The sequence below is a fragment of the Ochotona curzoniae genome, unplaced genomic scaffold, assembly GCF_017591425.1.
Source record: "Ochotona curzoniae isolate NIBS_2020 unplaced genomic scaffold, NIBS_Ocur_1.0 contig_1071, whole genome shotgun sequence".
In the NCBI taxonomy this organism is placed as follows: Eukaryota; Metazoa; Chordata; class Mammalia; order Lagomorpha; family Ochotonidae; genus Ochotona; species Ochotona curzoniae.
In genome coordinates this window covers 27,364,042-27,381,034 of record NW_024464939.1, presented here as the reverse complement: position 1 = coordinate 27,381,034, position 16,993 = coordinate 27,364,042, and positions in this window count along the sequence as shown.

Genomic DNA, 16,993 nt, shown 5'->3' with positions numbered 1-16,993 from the left:
TTATTCATTTGAGTGGCAGAGACACACAGAGAGAGATCTTCCTCCTGCTGTTTCACTCTTCAAATGGCTACAAAAATCTAACTAATCCGGCTGAATTCAGTGGTCAAGAGCTCCATCCAGAGCCCCAACATGTCTGGCAGAGACCCAAGTACTTGGATCATCTTCTGTTGCCTTCCTAGAAGCATAGCAGGGAGTTGGGTTGGAAGTGGAGAAGCCAGGACTAGAACCAGCACTCTAATATGAGTGGCTTAATCCATTGTGCCACAACACTAGCTCCAGTGAATACAGCATTAAGAAGAATCTGTCATAAGTTGATCTAATTGATGGTAACTTGGCTTGTATTTTACTTCTGTCACTTTATTATATTCATACAAATATAATCATTACCAAGTTATACATGATCTGCTTTTCCCCCATGAGTATTTACTTTTGCTACTTAGCATATTAATTAGAATTAAGTTTGGTTGCAAGTAACAAAAAACCCTCAAGTAACATCAGCATGAATACAATTTAATAAGTTTTATGCCAACCTGTATGACTTGAAGGACAGAGCAATAGTTTTCCTTCCCTTCTATTGGACCAACTTTATCATACCGTGGGGGAGGCTGGGATAGTTCCACCTTTGTTCTAGAAAACCAAGGGTTCAGCTGAAAAGTTTACTCATCCAAAAGGAGAGAAGCAAGAAATATTAGGGTATATGTCATGCCTGCATTTTATTAGACTTATTTATTTATTTGAAAGGCACATTGGCAGGCAGCAAAGAAGAAAGAGAAAGCTCCCATCGGCTCATTCACTTCCCAGTCACTAGGGCAAAAGCCAGGAGCTTAGAACCAAATCCAGTTCTCTCACATGAGTAGCAAGGGCCCAGAAACTTGGCCACCATCTGCTTGTCCCTGGTGGGTTAGCAGGAAGCTCCACTGGAAGCAGAGCAGCTAGGACCCAAGCAGGGCTCCCATATGGTGATGCTTCCACACTGCATTTTATAAAACATACATTCCAATCCAGATGACTCTAGATTTCAGACGTTTGCTTGCCAACTCCATGATTCTCTTGTTTTGGAAGGTCATGACACTTAAACTCAGACTTTTTCACAGGACGTAAGCCACTACGTTCCAGAATTTTCCCCCCTCTGGGTAACTAGTCCTGTGCCCTTGTCACTGGAATGAGGCGCAAAGATGGGTGAGCGGTAGTTGGGACTGAGAAGCACTGGACCCAAGGACTCAGCACTTCCCGAGAAAGGCTTTAGATCCTAAACTTCGTGTTAGGACCTCCGGCTGATGAATCCCGCCGGCTGGCCATGCTTTGTCCAGTTTGTCAACTCAGGTCTCCAGGGAGTGCTCCACGTGGGAGCCCTGCCTGAGCCCGCAGTTCCACGCCAGGCAGCTGGGGGGCTCTGTTCCCCCGCGGGCCACTCTGGACGCGGGGTTATTACCGGGTGTCGTTGGCTGCGTTTCATTAATCACCCCAGAAGAGGCGTGTTCCTGGGCCAGAGAACAACCTCCCTGCTGCCCAGGGCGCAGGCGGCCCCCTGGCTCACTGCTCCCACTGCCCGGCTGCGCCACAGGACTCCGTAGGACCTGCTCTGGCTCATGATATCCGGCCTTGTCATCTTGTATAGCCACCGGCCGGGAAGCCCAGCTCTGAGCTCACCTGCTCTGCTTATCGTCTTTCCAATACTTTCTCTGTGTGTGCTTCCTACTGTCCCATCTGACCCGTTCTCTTTCCTTCACATTGGCTTTCACGGTTCTTCCTCTCAGTTCTTCCTCTGGTCCTGTTTTTGTCTACCAGACGAATCCAGTTTAAGCTCGCATCCCAGGTGTCACTTGCAAAGGCAGCACTCTCTTCCAGCAGACCCTTTGCCCCTGACTGGGCGTCTTCCATCACTCTGTAGGCCACTTCCTTTCTTCCTGCAGTCTTGCAAGAGCTCCCTGGCTTTGCAAAAGGGCTTCCTTGTGTTCGCTGCCCTATTCCTTTTCCTCCTTTCATCACCAAATAAGGAGATGCACAGCATCCTCTGCTCCCATTGCTCCGCCAGTGCTGCCAGCTCTATGCCCTGTCATCTGGGAGCATGCACCACATCTTTATGAAACTTGCATGATGATGTCACCAGTGACCTGCAAATGACCTAACCCTCCAGATTACCTCATCGGATGAAGGCATTAGGTTCTTGGATAATAAAACGACCGAATTGCTTTTCCTTGTTTAATATTTTATTTCTTTTTATTTGAAAGGCACATTCACCTAGAGAAGGAGAGACAAAGATCCTCCATCTGCTGGTTCACTCCTCCAGTGGCCACAGTGGCTGGAAGTGAGTTGATCTAGATCTCCCATATAGCCTCCCAGTAGAGGCTTTGGACCATCCTCTACTGCTTTCCCAAGCCACCAGAAGGGAGCTGTGTGCCAAGTGGAGCAGCCAGGACAGGAAGTGCATACATATGGGACGTCTGCTCTGGCAAGCAGAGGATTAACCAGTTGAGCCGTCATACCAGCCCTGACAATGTAGCTCTTTCATCAATTTTTTTCTTGCTGTCCATCACAGTATAAATCTGAATTCTTTCCTTACCTCTGGTGACCATTCCTTTCAGTGACAAAAGAGCGATGCCTATAACTGACATTTAAGGGCCACTTACTTTGTGTCAGCGAGAATACAAGGCACTCACTTTAACATGCACTGTTTCCTTTGACCTTCACGATAACCCTCTGAGATACATGTAATTATCCCCACTTTCCAGATAGTGCAACTGATACGTGGAGGCCTGCACAGGTCAGTGATGTGTCTGAGATAAGCCAGGAAGACTAGAGCCCTGGCCTACGGAATGCCAAAGTGGTTATTTCTCCCCTCAACCCCAGCTTGGTACAAATTTGGCCTCCATTCTGAAAACCTGCTGTTCTGTGTTTTCTGATTTTGCTTTAAATTTGACCAACAGCCCTCCCTTCTGCATCCGCTGCTCACCTGCCTACATGCATTTACTGTCACAGGATGTGTTTACCTTATTGGGGATAAATCCCTTATCTGTTTTCCCCCCATTTTTTATTATGTAAAATTTAAACATACAGTGGTAGGCTTGCCTTTCCCAGAGTCATCACCTGACCCTAACAATAATCTGTTTATAACCAATGTTCTTCACCTGTATCCCACTGTCTGTTTTTTTTTTCTTACTGTTGTTAAAGCAAATCTTTAACGCCTCATGAGTGAATGTGTACATCCTAAAAAATGAATCCTAAAGATTCACTTAAAAATGCCTAAGGAGTCATTTATATGCCTAGAAAAGTGAATACTTGATACGAGCAAATACATAGTTTGATCAAATTTCTTCAGTCATCTCACAAATTGTTTTTTAGTTGGTTTGTAGAGGTCAGGATCTAATAAGATCCATTAATCATGCTTGCTTGAAGTGGTTCTTAAAATCTCTTTTAATCTCTAAATTCTCTTTTCCTTTCTTCTTACAGTCAAATTCTTGTTATTTTAGAATTATTTTACTTATTTGAAAGGCAGAGTTGGAAAGAGAAGGGGAGAAAGAGAGAGAGAGATTCCATCCTCTAGTTCACTCTAAATGACTACAACATCCAGGGCTAGGCCAGGCCAAAGCCAGAAGCCTGGAACTCCATCCAGATCTTTCATGTGGCTGGCCAGGTCCCAAGTACTTGGACCACTTCTGCCACTCTTCTGGGCTCATTAGCAGGCAGCTGTATCAGAATTGGAGCATCGGGGACTAGAACTGGGCTCATAAGGGATGCCTGCATTACAGACAGCAGTTTAACCTCTGTGCCAGAGCTCCAGCCTCTTACAATTGATTTGTTAAAATGCCAGATCATTTATTCTATGTAATATATCATCTTCTGAATCTTGCTGATCTAATTTTCATGATGGTATTGAATGTATTCGTCTCCCCCAAATACCTCATTCATTCACAAATATAGAGGCTTGATTTGATTCAAGTTTTTTTTTAAGTTTTATTTTTATTGCAAAGTCAGATATACAGAGAGGATGACATTCCATCCAATGATTCACTCTCAAAATGACCACAACAGCTGGAGCTGAACCAATCCAAACTCAGGAGCCAGGAGTCTCTTTCAGGTCTCCCACACAGGTGCAGGGTCTCAAAGCTTTGGGCCATCCTCGACTGCTTTCCCAGGCCACAAGCAGGGAGTTGAATGAATGGGAAGCATGGCTGCTGGGATTAGAACCGGCGCCCATCTGGGATCCCAGCATGTGCAAGGTGAGGACTTTAGCTGCTGAACTACTGCAAGGTTTTTTGTTTTGTTTTGTTTTAACATTCTATAGGTAGTATCTATGGAAATTAAATAAGTAGTTTCCATCAGAAAACTCACTTATATTGTGCTTATATTATTTACTTATAAAGCTCACTTACTTGATTTTATGCTAAATTCTTTAATATTTGGTTTTGGTATTCTGCCCTTAAATTACCATGTGTAAAACCAAATTTCTCTCTACCCTTGCCCCTTGGCTCCCCCCTTGGCTCTTCTCTGCTTATGTCCTTTCTATTGCTCCTTGAAGCTGTGTGGACTCAGGCCTCAGTCATCTCATCCTGAGCTCCAGGATTAGACCATTAAGATACCAGATCTTTCTCTGCATCTTGGCACCTTCTCCTTTCTCATACACACTGCTCTGGTACAACCTCTCCAAGCCTTACAAAGGTCTCTCATTCATCTCTTTTTCTTCACTTCTATCCAAAAGTTGCTACTTCACCAATTACCCATGGAATCATGTGTACTTTTTCATGCACCTCCCAGTCACAAGCTTTCAATGACTATCCAGTACCCTGAACCAAACTGCAAAGTGCTGAGCCCAGTTCGACACAATCTGCCACACACCGTGAGACTAAGCATCACAGGTGTTTTCCATGGCGTGGAAATCAAAGGACTTGAATATGTTTGGTCCCATGTTACATATGACATCCTATGTTAGTGGTGACTCCAGGAGAGCCAGATGAGCTCTCCAAAATTCTAATCCTAGAGTAAGGCAGTGCTTCTCTGCAGACAGCTCCGATTTTCACTCAGGGAACACTAGGGACAGGGAACGCCTGACATCTGGCAAAACACTGATTACTACCTCCCTCAACTTTCATAATAGGATGTTCATACTCCTTCCTGTTTAGCTGGTTCCTAAAGCATGTGTCTTGCTATGGACCAACAATGCAGAAAATCAACTACCTGGGCTTTGCCCTTTTGCCATCCACCCTCTGGCTCTGATGACAAACTGAACACACAAGTGTTCAGCTGCACAAAGAACTCCCAATGCAGAGAGGTCAGGGACAGTACTCCAGGAGACATGATACTCATCCACACTCTTACCTTTGTCTAGGTAGACCAGGGGTGACTGTGTTCTGGAATACCTCTCCTCAGATGTCCTTGAGTGCAGCTGGCACCCTGGCACAGTAATTAAGCCTCTACCTGTGGTGCTGGTTTGAATCCCAGTTGCTCTGCTTCCAATCCTGCTCCCTGTTAATGTGCCCAGGAAAGCAGTGGGTGATAGTGCAGGTCCTTGAGCCCCTGCACCCATGTGGAAGACCCAGAAGAAGTTCTGACTCCCTGTTGCCATTTGGAGAGTGAACCAGCAGGTTAAAGGTCTCTCTCTGACTCTCTATGACTCTGCTTTTCAAATAACTAAAACGAATCTTTGAAAAAATAACCTCATGTTGCTGTTTGTCTTATAAAATGCTTACCATACATTTGGTGAAGAATTGCTGTGTAGATTCAGTAAATAAGATACCATCACATTCCTCCGCCCAGGCAAAGTCAGTTGATTACCTCATGAGACTCCAGGTTTGTGCAGAATATTAAGTGTCTTCTAATTGAACTGGTATCCTGCCAGGCTCTTCTGCTACTCCTCCCTAGCCCTAAATCCTACGCATGCTGTATAGGTCATTGAAAGACCTCACATTTCTTCCATGAGTCTCCTGTCTGCCCCAGCCTAGAGCAAGGCTTCTGTCCTCTGAGAGCCTCTCGTAGTTTGCACACTACTCATTTAGCACTTATCACATATCATTTTTCCTTGTGAATTTTATAAAATTGTCTTAAATTTTGAAAAAAAAGAGGATAGCTGCAAGAAAAATATTCTGTCACCCACAATCTTCCAACCTAGAGGCATCGATTTTGTCTATCATTCAAACACAACATATATACCGACCAACATGCATAAATAAATTCCTCTACATATATGAATATACTAATTTATGAGAGCTCTTCAAAAAAGTTATGGAAATTGGCTTAAAAGACAAATTTATTTCAGTGCAAAAAATTAAAATCCAAGCAGTTTTTTCATAATACACATTTCTATTAATTTTCTGAAGATTTCCAAATTTTTCCAAGAAAATAAACTCTTAGTTGAATTTTCTGTGAACTTTTTGAAGTACTATGATATGTGTATATGTACTTCCTGTTTTAAACTTTTTTTTTGGAAAGGCACAGAGTTCCCCACATGTTCTGATTCACTCCTCAGATGCCCATAAACTGCAGGGCTGGACATGCACTGAGAAGGCATGAGTCTGGAACACCGTCCAGATCTCCCATGTGGGTGCAGGATCCAGCTACTTGAGTCATCAATCGCCTGCTGCTTTGTAGGATGGTCATTAGCAGGAAGCTGAAAGTCAGAAATTGAGCTAGGATGCAAACCAGGGACTCTCTGGAGGGCAGGCATTCTAACCGGCAGCTTAACTGTTGGGCCAAAGACTTGGCCTCTGTGTGTGTGTGTGTGTGTGTGTGTGTGGCCATCAGCTTACCATATATATTTTTTAGCACCAAGATTTTCCTTTTTTTTTTTTTTAACAGTATAGCTTGTCTATACAACCACATCAATACATACATGACTAGTGCATTCTTTATTATACCTGTATAGTTTCCTTTGTGAAGGCAAATCAAACAGTATTGGTTAGTTTCGCCGTCATGGCTTGTGTTATCTCTCTGACTAAATGAATTCTTTCTAAGGGCAAAGGAACAGATATGTGTACATGTCCAGTGTGGCATTCTCCACCAAAAAGCCAAATGAAGTAACGTGTCTTTTTCTAAAAAGTATTTGTTTATTTGAAAGGCAGAGAAAGAGAAAGAGAAAGAAAGAGATCAATCTTCCAGGTGATGGTTCACTCCCCAGACGAGTGTATCATGTTGGGAATGTGTCAGACTGAAGCCATGAGGAGCCAGAAACTGCTTCCAGTTCTCCCATATACGCAGTAACAACTCAAACACTTGAGTCATCATTCATCCCCTTTCAGGCGCATTAGCAGGAAGCTGGATTGGAAATGGTAGAGCCAATTCAAACTGGCTCAAAGACTTGGGATGCCAGCTGCTGGACTTTCTACCATTGTTGACTATACCTACAATGTCATGATACACTTAAGTAGCAGAATCATGAACTCATGACTGTTGCTGAAGGAATGTGGTATCGTAATAATACTGTGAAAATAGTGGAGGGGGTGAGTGGAATGGAGAGGTGGCAGGGGAAATCCCTGTACCTATGGAACCACATCATGAAAATAATTTTTTAATTAAAAAAGAAAAAAGATTTGGAATGCAAGCATCACAAGTAGCAGCTTAATCCACCGCACCACAATATTGTTCTTCATTTGACAATTTTTGTCAGTAAACAGTCAAGTACCGTATTCTGTTTTATAACATTTAGGAATAATCTAAAAGAGTGTCACAGTCTTATCAATCAACCATAATTCACTGAAGTTGTCCAGGTTATAATGTACCTTGGTTATTATTGACAGTATGCATCAGAAAGGCTTGACCTTGGGACTTGGTGCGTTTGAGCACCTCAGTTTATAAAGAACAAGGTGGATATCTCTCTCCCTCTTTTGAGAGGCATCCCGTTGCCCAGCTGCTCTCCGGAGGTGCTTTCCCCTTCTCTCTCCCTTTCCTGCTCACCGGGTCCCTTCACAAATAAACTTTTCTGACTGCAAATAAATAAATAAATACAAACAAAGAGCAAGGTGCAGCCTGAGGGGCATGATGCCATGTAGTGGCTTCCAGGAAAAGCAACAGGTCCAACAGAGACAGGAGCAAAATCAAGAGGCTCTCTTCAAGGACAGAGAACAGTGGAGTACAAGAAAAGCAGTCCTGATTTTGTGTCACCACGGAGTGGGCAAATGGACAAGGTGAGCTGAGGTGAACCAGTGTCAGAAGGAAGAAGTTACTAAGTAGCAGGACCACGGGTGGCTGGATCCTGCTCTAAGAGGCACAGGGCCACCCCCCATGCTCGTAAGAGAAAGTGGAAGCAATCTACATAGCTATGGACAGATGGATGGATCAACAAAGGGGGTTATATACATCCAGTGGGGTAGTACATAGCCTTAAAAGGAAGAAAATTTTTAGCCATACTCCTGCGTGAATGAATGTTTAAGGTATTGTGCAAAGTGAAACAAAGCACAAAGATCATGTATCAAGTGAATCTACTTACAGAGGTCTCTGAAACAGTCAAATGCATTAGAGACAGAAAGGAGAATGTTGATTGCAAGGAACTGCAAAAGGAGAAATGGGGGGATTTTGTTTAATGGGTATACAGCTTCTATTTGTAATGATGGAAAATTCCCAGGAAGGCATAGTTGTGGTGGTGTATTTAATGCTACTCACTTGCTCCACTTAGAAATGGTTAACATTGCATATTCTTATGTATTGTATATTTATCTGTTTACTACAATAAAACTATGAAGCAAGGGAAACACATACACTGTAGAATCTAGTGTTATTTCTCCAAATTCAGTCGTTTTTGGCCACTGTCTTCGTTTCGGCCACCTCTAGGTCCACGTGTCCTACTTAACCTTCTGTGAGTCCTATCTTGCAATATCACATTTTCTTTTCCTGGGAGGCAATAAGCGAGTATGCTGTCAGTATAACCATACTTAATGGTTCAGACCCAGGTAACTCAGGGTGAGTGAAGGGTGATGATTTGAGAGGCTCCCATAAACAGTGACCATGAGGACTGGGATGGAATGGAGGGTGACAGTGTGTAGCCTTACACCTGAGTCAGATTCTGCCTGTTTGAGCGCATGAAGCTCTCCCACGTGAGCCGAGGTTATCAGCACTATCATGCATCCAGAGATGAGCTTAGAAAATGTCTACTATGAATCTATGCATGCTTGCTAAATGAAAACCCCAGTAGAGCAGCCCAATCATATTATAAACACATTATAAACATATTAAAAAGTAATTACTTTGGAGGAAGTTAACCACGCTAAAACACAAATGAAGATAAAATTAGGAACATTTCTACTTCCAGATGTAATTATACACAATATTTTTTTAAAACAGGACTTTTGTCTTTTTATTTCCAATCATTCCAGCTCCTAAATGCCACATGAGTGTATGCCCACTGCCTTCTGTAGATCAGGCTCTGTGCTAGGTGCTGGCACTGGACCATGTGGGTGCCCGTGTGGCCATAGTTCAACATGGAGCAGTTAGGCAGAGCACAGTCAGTGTTTCTACCCAAGAGAAGGGATTCATCATAGTTGTTGCATAATTCTCAAGTTGGTCTGATTCTGAGCAATGGCCCAAGACAAGACTTAATGGAATCAAAGTGCAGCATATCTGTTGAACGTAGTCTTCCCCTCTTAAAGCAGATGGAAGTATTAAACAGTTGGTTGAAAAATTGATCCACTTTATAGTGGAGTAGGAGGAAGACATACAGCCTCTGGTAGTTATTAGATTTCTGCTTGAGGATGAGTTCTGATCAGAGGATTAGAAGACCTAGGTGTGGATCCTATTTTTGCCATTCACAGCACAGGATGACCTGGGACGACTCTAGTCTCACAGTCTTCTCTTGTAAGTGTGCAGGATACTTAAGAAAGCTCATGGAAAATGAAATAGAAAGACAGTGGGATTTTTCTGTGGAAATACATTTTGAAATCCATAAATATATTTATATGCACATTATCTGCAAAAATAAAATTCAATATTGTATCCATTGTGAATATTTTGACTAAGGAGTAAGGAGCCTGGAGTATCATGTGCTAGCAAAAGATAATGGCAAATATCTCAACCAGAGTCAAATCTAGGAGCATCAAGATATCAAAAACATGAAATATGAAATGAAGCAGGTTTGTGGTTGGCATTGTGATACAATGGGTTAAGCTGCTACCACCAATGCCAGCATCCCATCTTGGTTCACTGATTTGATCCATGCGTGCTCTGCTCCAACAGCTCCCTGCTAATGTATCTTGGAAAGTCGTGGAAGATGGTCCTAGTGCTTGGACCCCTGCCACCTATGTGGGAGCCTCCTGATTTCAGTTTGCCCCATCTCCAGCCATTGTTGGAGTGGACCAGCAGCTGAAGAGTCTCTTTCTTTTGAATAAATAAAATATTTCTTGGAAAAGAAATTCAGACAAATTTATGTTATGTCCTATTCATACCTTTACATATCAAAGCACAGCTTTGAAGCTGGAATAGCTTGACCTAGAATTATCCAAGAACTTACAGTGATGCATCCCACTCTATGGCAAAGACACAATGAGTTCACTGGTGCAAAACAATGTGGTGTGGCTCACATTGGCCACCATTTAACCAAATGTGTCAACCAGTCATCCTGGGACGAATGGAGTAGAAGCAACAGGAATATGTGTCATTATTCATTTTTTCTGCTAACACATTTGTTTCCAAAAGGTGCCAGAGGAAGGTGAAGGTCAGCAATTATTATATATCACATGTGCATTCATACACAGCTCACATTCACTATTTAAACTGAGGATACATGATTGTGACTACACCTTTGCTTTAAGTAACAACACAGCTCTACTGCTGTGGACTTTACCCTGTCACTGGCTATGTGGCCAGCAGTTCCACTGGGACTCTGAAGAGGGGATCATCTCACCTATTTCTGTTTCCTCTTTCTCTAAAAGAATTCTTATCATTCTGGCAATTAACTATGGATATTCCTTTTTTCCCAGAGGGCTAACTTCACTTAGAAAAGTTGCATGATAGGGGCCAGCATTGTGGCACAGAGAGCTAAGCAACTGCCTGACACACTAGCATTTCTTATGCGCTCTGATTTAAATCTTGGCTGCTCCACTTCTGATCCAGCTCCCTGATAATGCATCTGGAAGAGCAACAGATGATCATCCAAGTACTTGGACTTTTGCTACTCTCTTAAGACAGTAGATGGGGAAGATCTCTCTCTGTCTCTCTGTTACTCTTCCTTTCAATAAACACAGAAATCTTAAAGACTAGAGAGATTTGCATGATAACTTGGTACTGCTATCATTTCAGCTCAGAGTTCAAGGAAAGTCCTTTTGCTTTTTTTTCCCCCTGCAGCCTCTTCTCTTAGAAGTTTCCAAACAGGAAAACTTTCCCCTTGTCTCCTGATCTCCCAGCACATTTTAAATTCAGAGGGTGACGAGCCACTGAATTAACAATGAGCAACTACTGTCAATTAAGTTGCTTAACCTATTACTAGCTCTCTTCACACCAACTGCTAAGTTCATTGCCAATTTCACTCACCTTTTTTTATTTCAGAAAAACAGGTATCACTATTCTCACCATCCCTGCCCCGGGGCCCCAAATCTTACAGTCTTAGGGACTTGACCCCTGCCTGTCTCTGAGTCCTTCTTCCTCTGAAAGGACGCTGATTACTCTGACATAAAAACAATCATAAGAAGATAAAGGCAACTCCCCAAAACTGGAGGTGGCATTTTGGCACAGCATGTTAAACAGTTACCTGAAATACCAACATCCCACATGAGTATTGGTTCAAGTACCCACTACTTCTACTTCTGATCCAGCTCCCTGGTGATCAGAAGGCAGTAGAAGATGGCTTATGGGTTTGGGCCTCTCCGGTCCACATGGGAAGCAAAGATGGAGTTGCAGGGTCCAGACCTCACTCTGACCCAGTCCTGCTATCATAGCCATTTGGTGCCTGAGTCAGCAGATGGAAATACCCCACTCCTCGCCACAACTTTCAAACAAATAGCAAATAAATATTTAAAATAATAGTAATAAAACAAAAACACCATACTGCTATCCCTTCTGTATAGGCTTCTCAGATACTGCCTCCACATCACTGTTCATTTCCACACCAACTGTCTCCAAGTTCTTCATTCCCATTGCCTTCATACTATTCAGCAATCTAACTTCTGCCCTCAACACCTGAAAGATTGACAATGACCAAGGCCAATGAAGACTTTTCATTCATTCCCCACGTGTTGCCTTTGTGATCTTTGACACTGCTGCTCCTTCCGTTCTAAAAACTCTTCTGTTTTTCTTTTCAGATTGATCTGGGAGGCTTTCTTTTGATGGCTGCTCTTTTGATATCTGCCTTTCTTCTTATTTGTTTCTGTCTGTCTCTTAGAAGGTGTTTTACAAGGATAAGTAATATTTCTCAGTGCATCAACTGTCTGGGTGTATTCTAATCTCTTATGTGGTGATTCTGGACTTGACTGTAGGTCTTGTTTATGCCAGTGGAACATCAGCAAACCTGAAGCAAGCAGAAACCTGGTACGTCCTGTGTCCTGGGCTTGCCTTTTTGGAGCATTCCTCACCTAATCATAATGACAATGGGGAAAAACCAAGTAAGAAAGAAAGAACTAGCTTCCAGCTTCTCCAACTGACTCTAGTCAACCCATAAAATGAATTATAATGTTATTTTAAGTCATTAAATGTTGGAGTGGTTTGCTAAACAATGCTATGTAACTGGAAAAGATTTCGTTCACATGCTTTGCTCAGCAATGTTATCTGTTCCCATGGACCTAGTGCCAATGAGACTACAATTCTTACATCTACATCTCTAAATCAATCTCCTAAACTTTCAGCTCTCAATGAATGAGTCTTTCCACAAATGATCTTGAATCTTGCGCTCTGCAAAATGCTATGTTCCCATTTCTTTATCTTGCTTAGTGATGTAACTGGCTACCCAGTTAATATAAAGTAGAAGACTAGAAATTAATTTTCAGTTCTTCTTTCATTCCTTTCCAAATAATCAGTTCCTCACTAAATCTTTTTTTTTTTTTAAGATTTATTTATTTTTATTGGAAAGACAGATCAGGTTTATGGAGAGGAGAGAAAGATCTTCCATCTACTGTAATGGCCGGAAGTGAGCCAATGTGAAACTAAGAGCAAGGAACTTCTAAGTCTCCCACATGGGAGCAGGGTCCCAAGGCTTTGGGTCATTCTCTACCACTTTCCCAGGCCACAAGCAAAGAACTGGATCAGAAGTGGAGCAGCCAGGACATGAACTAATGCTCATATGGAATCTTGACCTTGTAAAGTGAGAATTTAGCCATTGAGTGATTGTGCTGGGCCCCTTCACTAAATCTTACCATATATGTCGTACATAATATCTTTTCTGTGTTCCTTTGTCCCTATCGTTCCAAAAGCTTCCTGGTCAAGAGCCTTGTCTTAGACCATTATTTAAGTCTACACAGTAAAGTTTGATCCACAGGCAATGCATATAACTTTGAGTTGATTTCATAAAGTTCATCGAAAATGGAATTAGAACAAAAATTTATATTGCTATAACATTTCTAAAATATATGAATAGTTTTTTAAAATAATTATTTCATTTGAAAGACAGAGAGAGGTAGAGAGAGAGAGAGATCTTATAACAACTGCTTCACTCCTCAATAAATGTAATTGCCTAGGCTGGGCCAGTCCAGGATGTAGGAACTCAACGTAGGTTTCTTTTATAGGTAACAGGGATCCAAGTACTTGAAACATCATCTGTTGCCTTCCCAGGTGCATTAGCAGGACGTTAGATAAGAACCAGCACTCTGAAGAGAGATTTCAGTATCACCAGTGCTGGCTTAAATGGTACAACGCCAGCCCTTGAAAAAAAATTATATTAAAATAAGCGTATCTTTTAATTCCATCCTAATGGATGGAAGTATGGATGTATTTGTCCTGATTGTTTTCCTGCTATGTTTTTGTGGTTCTTGATGACCTTATGGGCTAAGATAAATAACTTTAATTGCTACAAAACCCTTCCACCCGCACTTCCTTCCCTCTGTGTACCATGCTCCGAGCCAAATTACTCATAGCACTGCTGTCAGCCATCTGCCCCATGCATGTCTCACTGGCTTTCCTGCCTGGTGGGCCTCCCTACCCCTTGCCATCTGCAGAGTTCTTCAAGGCTTGGTTGAAACGTCATATCGTCTGTGAAGCTCCCCTGCCTCTCTGGACACAAGCAGAATCATTCATGTCTCCTGAGCGATCTCTGTACCTAATAATACCTCAAGTGTGTACACTTTGATTATAATGGCATGCTGAAATGTCTGCCCCCACCCAAGAGATTCACAGAGCTCCCATCAAGGCCAGAGTGTGCTTCATTTTTATGTCTGCAATCCCTAGCCTGCTGCATAATGCACACAATATATACAATAACTATAGAATGGATAATATACCATATTTGACTTGAAATATTTTTTTTGCAAAGATCTATTATTATTGTTGGCCAAGCGAGTGACACAGTTTTCCACCCGTTGGACTACAACTGAAGATAATGAGAAGTATTAGGCATGCCCAGTATTGCTTAGCATGAGTTGGTGATTCCAGGTCACGGAATATTTACCTGGTTCTGCAGGGGATGAGGTTAGGTGGCTCAATACAGGGTAGTGGCAGCATCACTAGGGACTTACTGCTACAAGTACAGGTCGTAAGTTGTAACTAGACAAAGCACTGCCTTTCTCCACCACAGGGTGCAGCAGTTTATCATGTCTGCCTCCTTTTCCCCACTGGATGCAGGCCACCTTCCAAGTAATACCCAGGTAGCATGGACAAGTTGGCAGTTACTTTTATATTGTTTCTTTCCCCATTTTTAAGGGTCCTCTTGGGGTAGACATTGGTTAAGGTGCTACTTGGGGTGGCTTACTCCCACATCTGAGCGTGTGGTTCAAATTCCAGCTTGGCTTTTGATCCCAGCACCTTGCTGATGCACACCCTGGGAGGCAGCCCACAATGGGCCTGGGAGGCTCCAAGTACTTGCAGTCCCATCACCCACAAGGGTAAGCCAGCCGCTTTCTGACTCCTGGTTTCAGTTTGACCCATTCCTGGCCATTGTGGGTATTCAGGTAGTGAATAAGTGGTTGGAACATCTTTTCTTCTTTTATTCCTTCTCTCTCTCTCTCTCTCTCTCTCTGACTCAAAGGTTTATTTCTTTACTTGAAAGTCAGGTAAGGGTGTGTAGGAGAGAGCTCTTCATCTGCTGCTTTACTCCTAAAATTGCTACAATGGCTACGGCTGGACCACATTGAAGCCAGGAGGCCGAAATACTTGAATAGTTATCCACTGCTTTCTCAGGTGTGTTAGCAGGGAGCTGGATCAAAAGTGGAACAGCTGATAGTCTTATGGGATGCTGGCATCACAGGCAAAGGCTTAAATAGCTAAGCCACAGTGCTGGCTCCTGGCAGATCTCTCTCTCTCTTTCTCTCTCTCTCTCCTCTGTCACTCTCTTTGTATACTCCACACCAGTACACCTTTCAAATAAAAAGAAACTAAAAAATGTTCCTCACATTTTTCCTGGTCTTGAGTGTAGTTCTGCACAATCTTGCTCTTATCTGAGAAGAATCATTCTGTGTGCAGATCTGACTTTTTACTCTCCTTTTTTTAAAAAAAGATTTATTTTTATTGGAAAGTCATATTTACAGAGATAAGGAGAGACAGAAAGATTTCCATCCACTGGTTCACTCTCCATGTGGCTGTGATGGCTGGAGCTAAGCTAATCTGAAGCCAGGAGCAAGGAGCTTCTTCAGGGTCTTCTGTGTGGGTGCAGGGTCCCAAGGATTGGGGCCACAAGCAGGGAGCTGAATGGGAAGTGGAACAGCTGGGACACGAACCGGTGCCCATATGGGATCCCAGCACATACAAGACAAGGACTTTAGCTATCAGGACACTGTGCCAGGCTCTCTATTCCATTGTCAAAGATGGCTCAGTGAGTGACTTTCACCTTTAGGGAGAAATCTAGAGCTTTACTTTGCCCTTTCTCCGCTCCCCCCGCCCCGCCCGCGCCTAATGGCTTATTGTTTTCTACTGCAGAAACTTACTCCAAAAGTAAGCACTGTGGATCTCTGTGATACCTGAGAGTGCTGAAAGGTAAGACACAATTATTGGTCTCAGTTACTCACAACCCATTGAGAAGAGAGGATAAGGCTTACCTTACGGCTCACCGTAAGCCTGTACTGATGAAGAAGGCCGTTTTGGGAAAACAAAGGAGGAACAGCAGAGCCTTGCTGAAGATCAGAGAGTACTGGGCAAGCAACTCGTCCTACCTTCACTCACGTTCCAACTGTGAGTCGCTGCTCACAGTAACCTGGACTTCTTGGCTTTGGGATCGCAGGATCTCAGTCCTCTGTTGGCAGTCCTGCCTGCCCCGCTGGTTCTGATGGCTTCCTGTGCTGCTCAAGACCCAATGCCTGGCTTCTGCAGGCAGCAAAAATCACTCACTGTTTATGTGGCCATACCCTTTGAGAACAGGGACTGACCGTGTCCTATGGAGTATAGCACACTGTAGGCATTAAGTATGTTGGTTGGAACTGGTGTGGCACAGTGAGTTAAGCCTCTAGCTATGATGCCAGCATCCCATATGGTAGCTTGTTTGAGTCCCAGCTGCTCCACTTTCCATCCAGTTCTGTGCAATGGTCCCTGGGAAAGCCTCAAAAATGGGTCAGGTATCCCTGCCATCCACCATAAGTACTTAAAAGCAGCTCCTGGCTTCTGGTTTTGACCTCTCCCAGCCCTAGTACTGCAATCTTGTGGAGAGTGAACCAGTGAATGGAAGATCTCTCTCTCTCTTTCTCTCTCTCTCTCTCTTCTGTCTCTCACTCACCCTCTGTTTCTGCCTCCCTCTTTCTGTAACCCTTCCAACTAACTAAATACATCATTTAAAAATACACATGTTTGGTTAAAGAATAGCTAAAACTTAGCTTAACTTGCTGTTTTCTTTGGGATATACCACTTGGAGGCCAAGTCCAGCCCAATGGCCTTCCTTTCCCTGGGATCCTGACCATACTGACTTTAGTTAGCAGTTGCCAGTGGGAGCTCTCAGTAGTCTGAA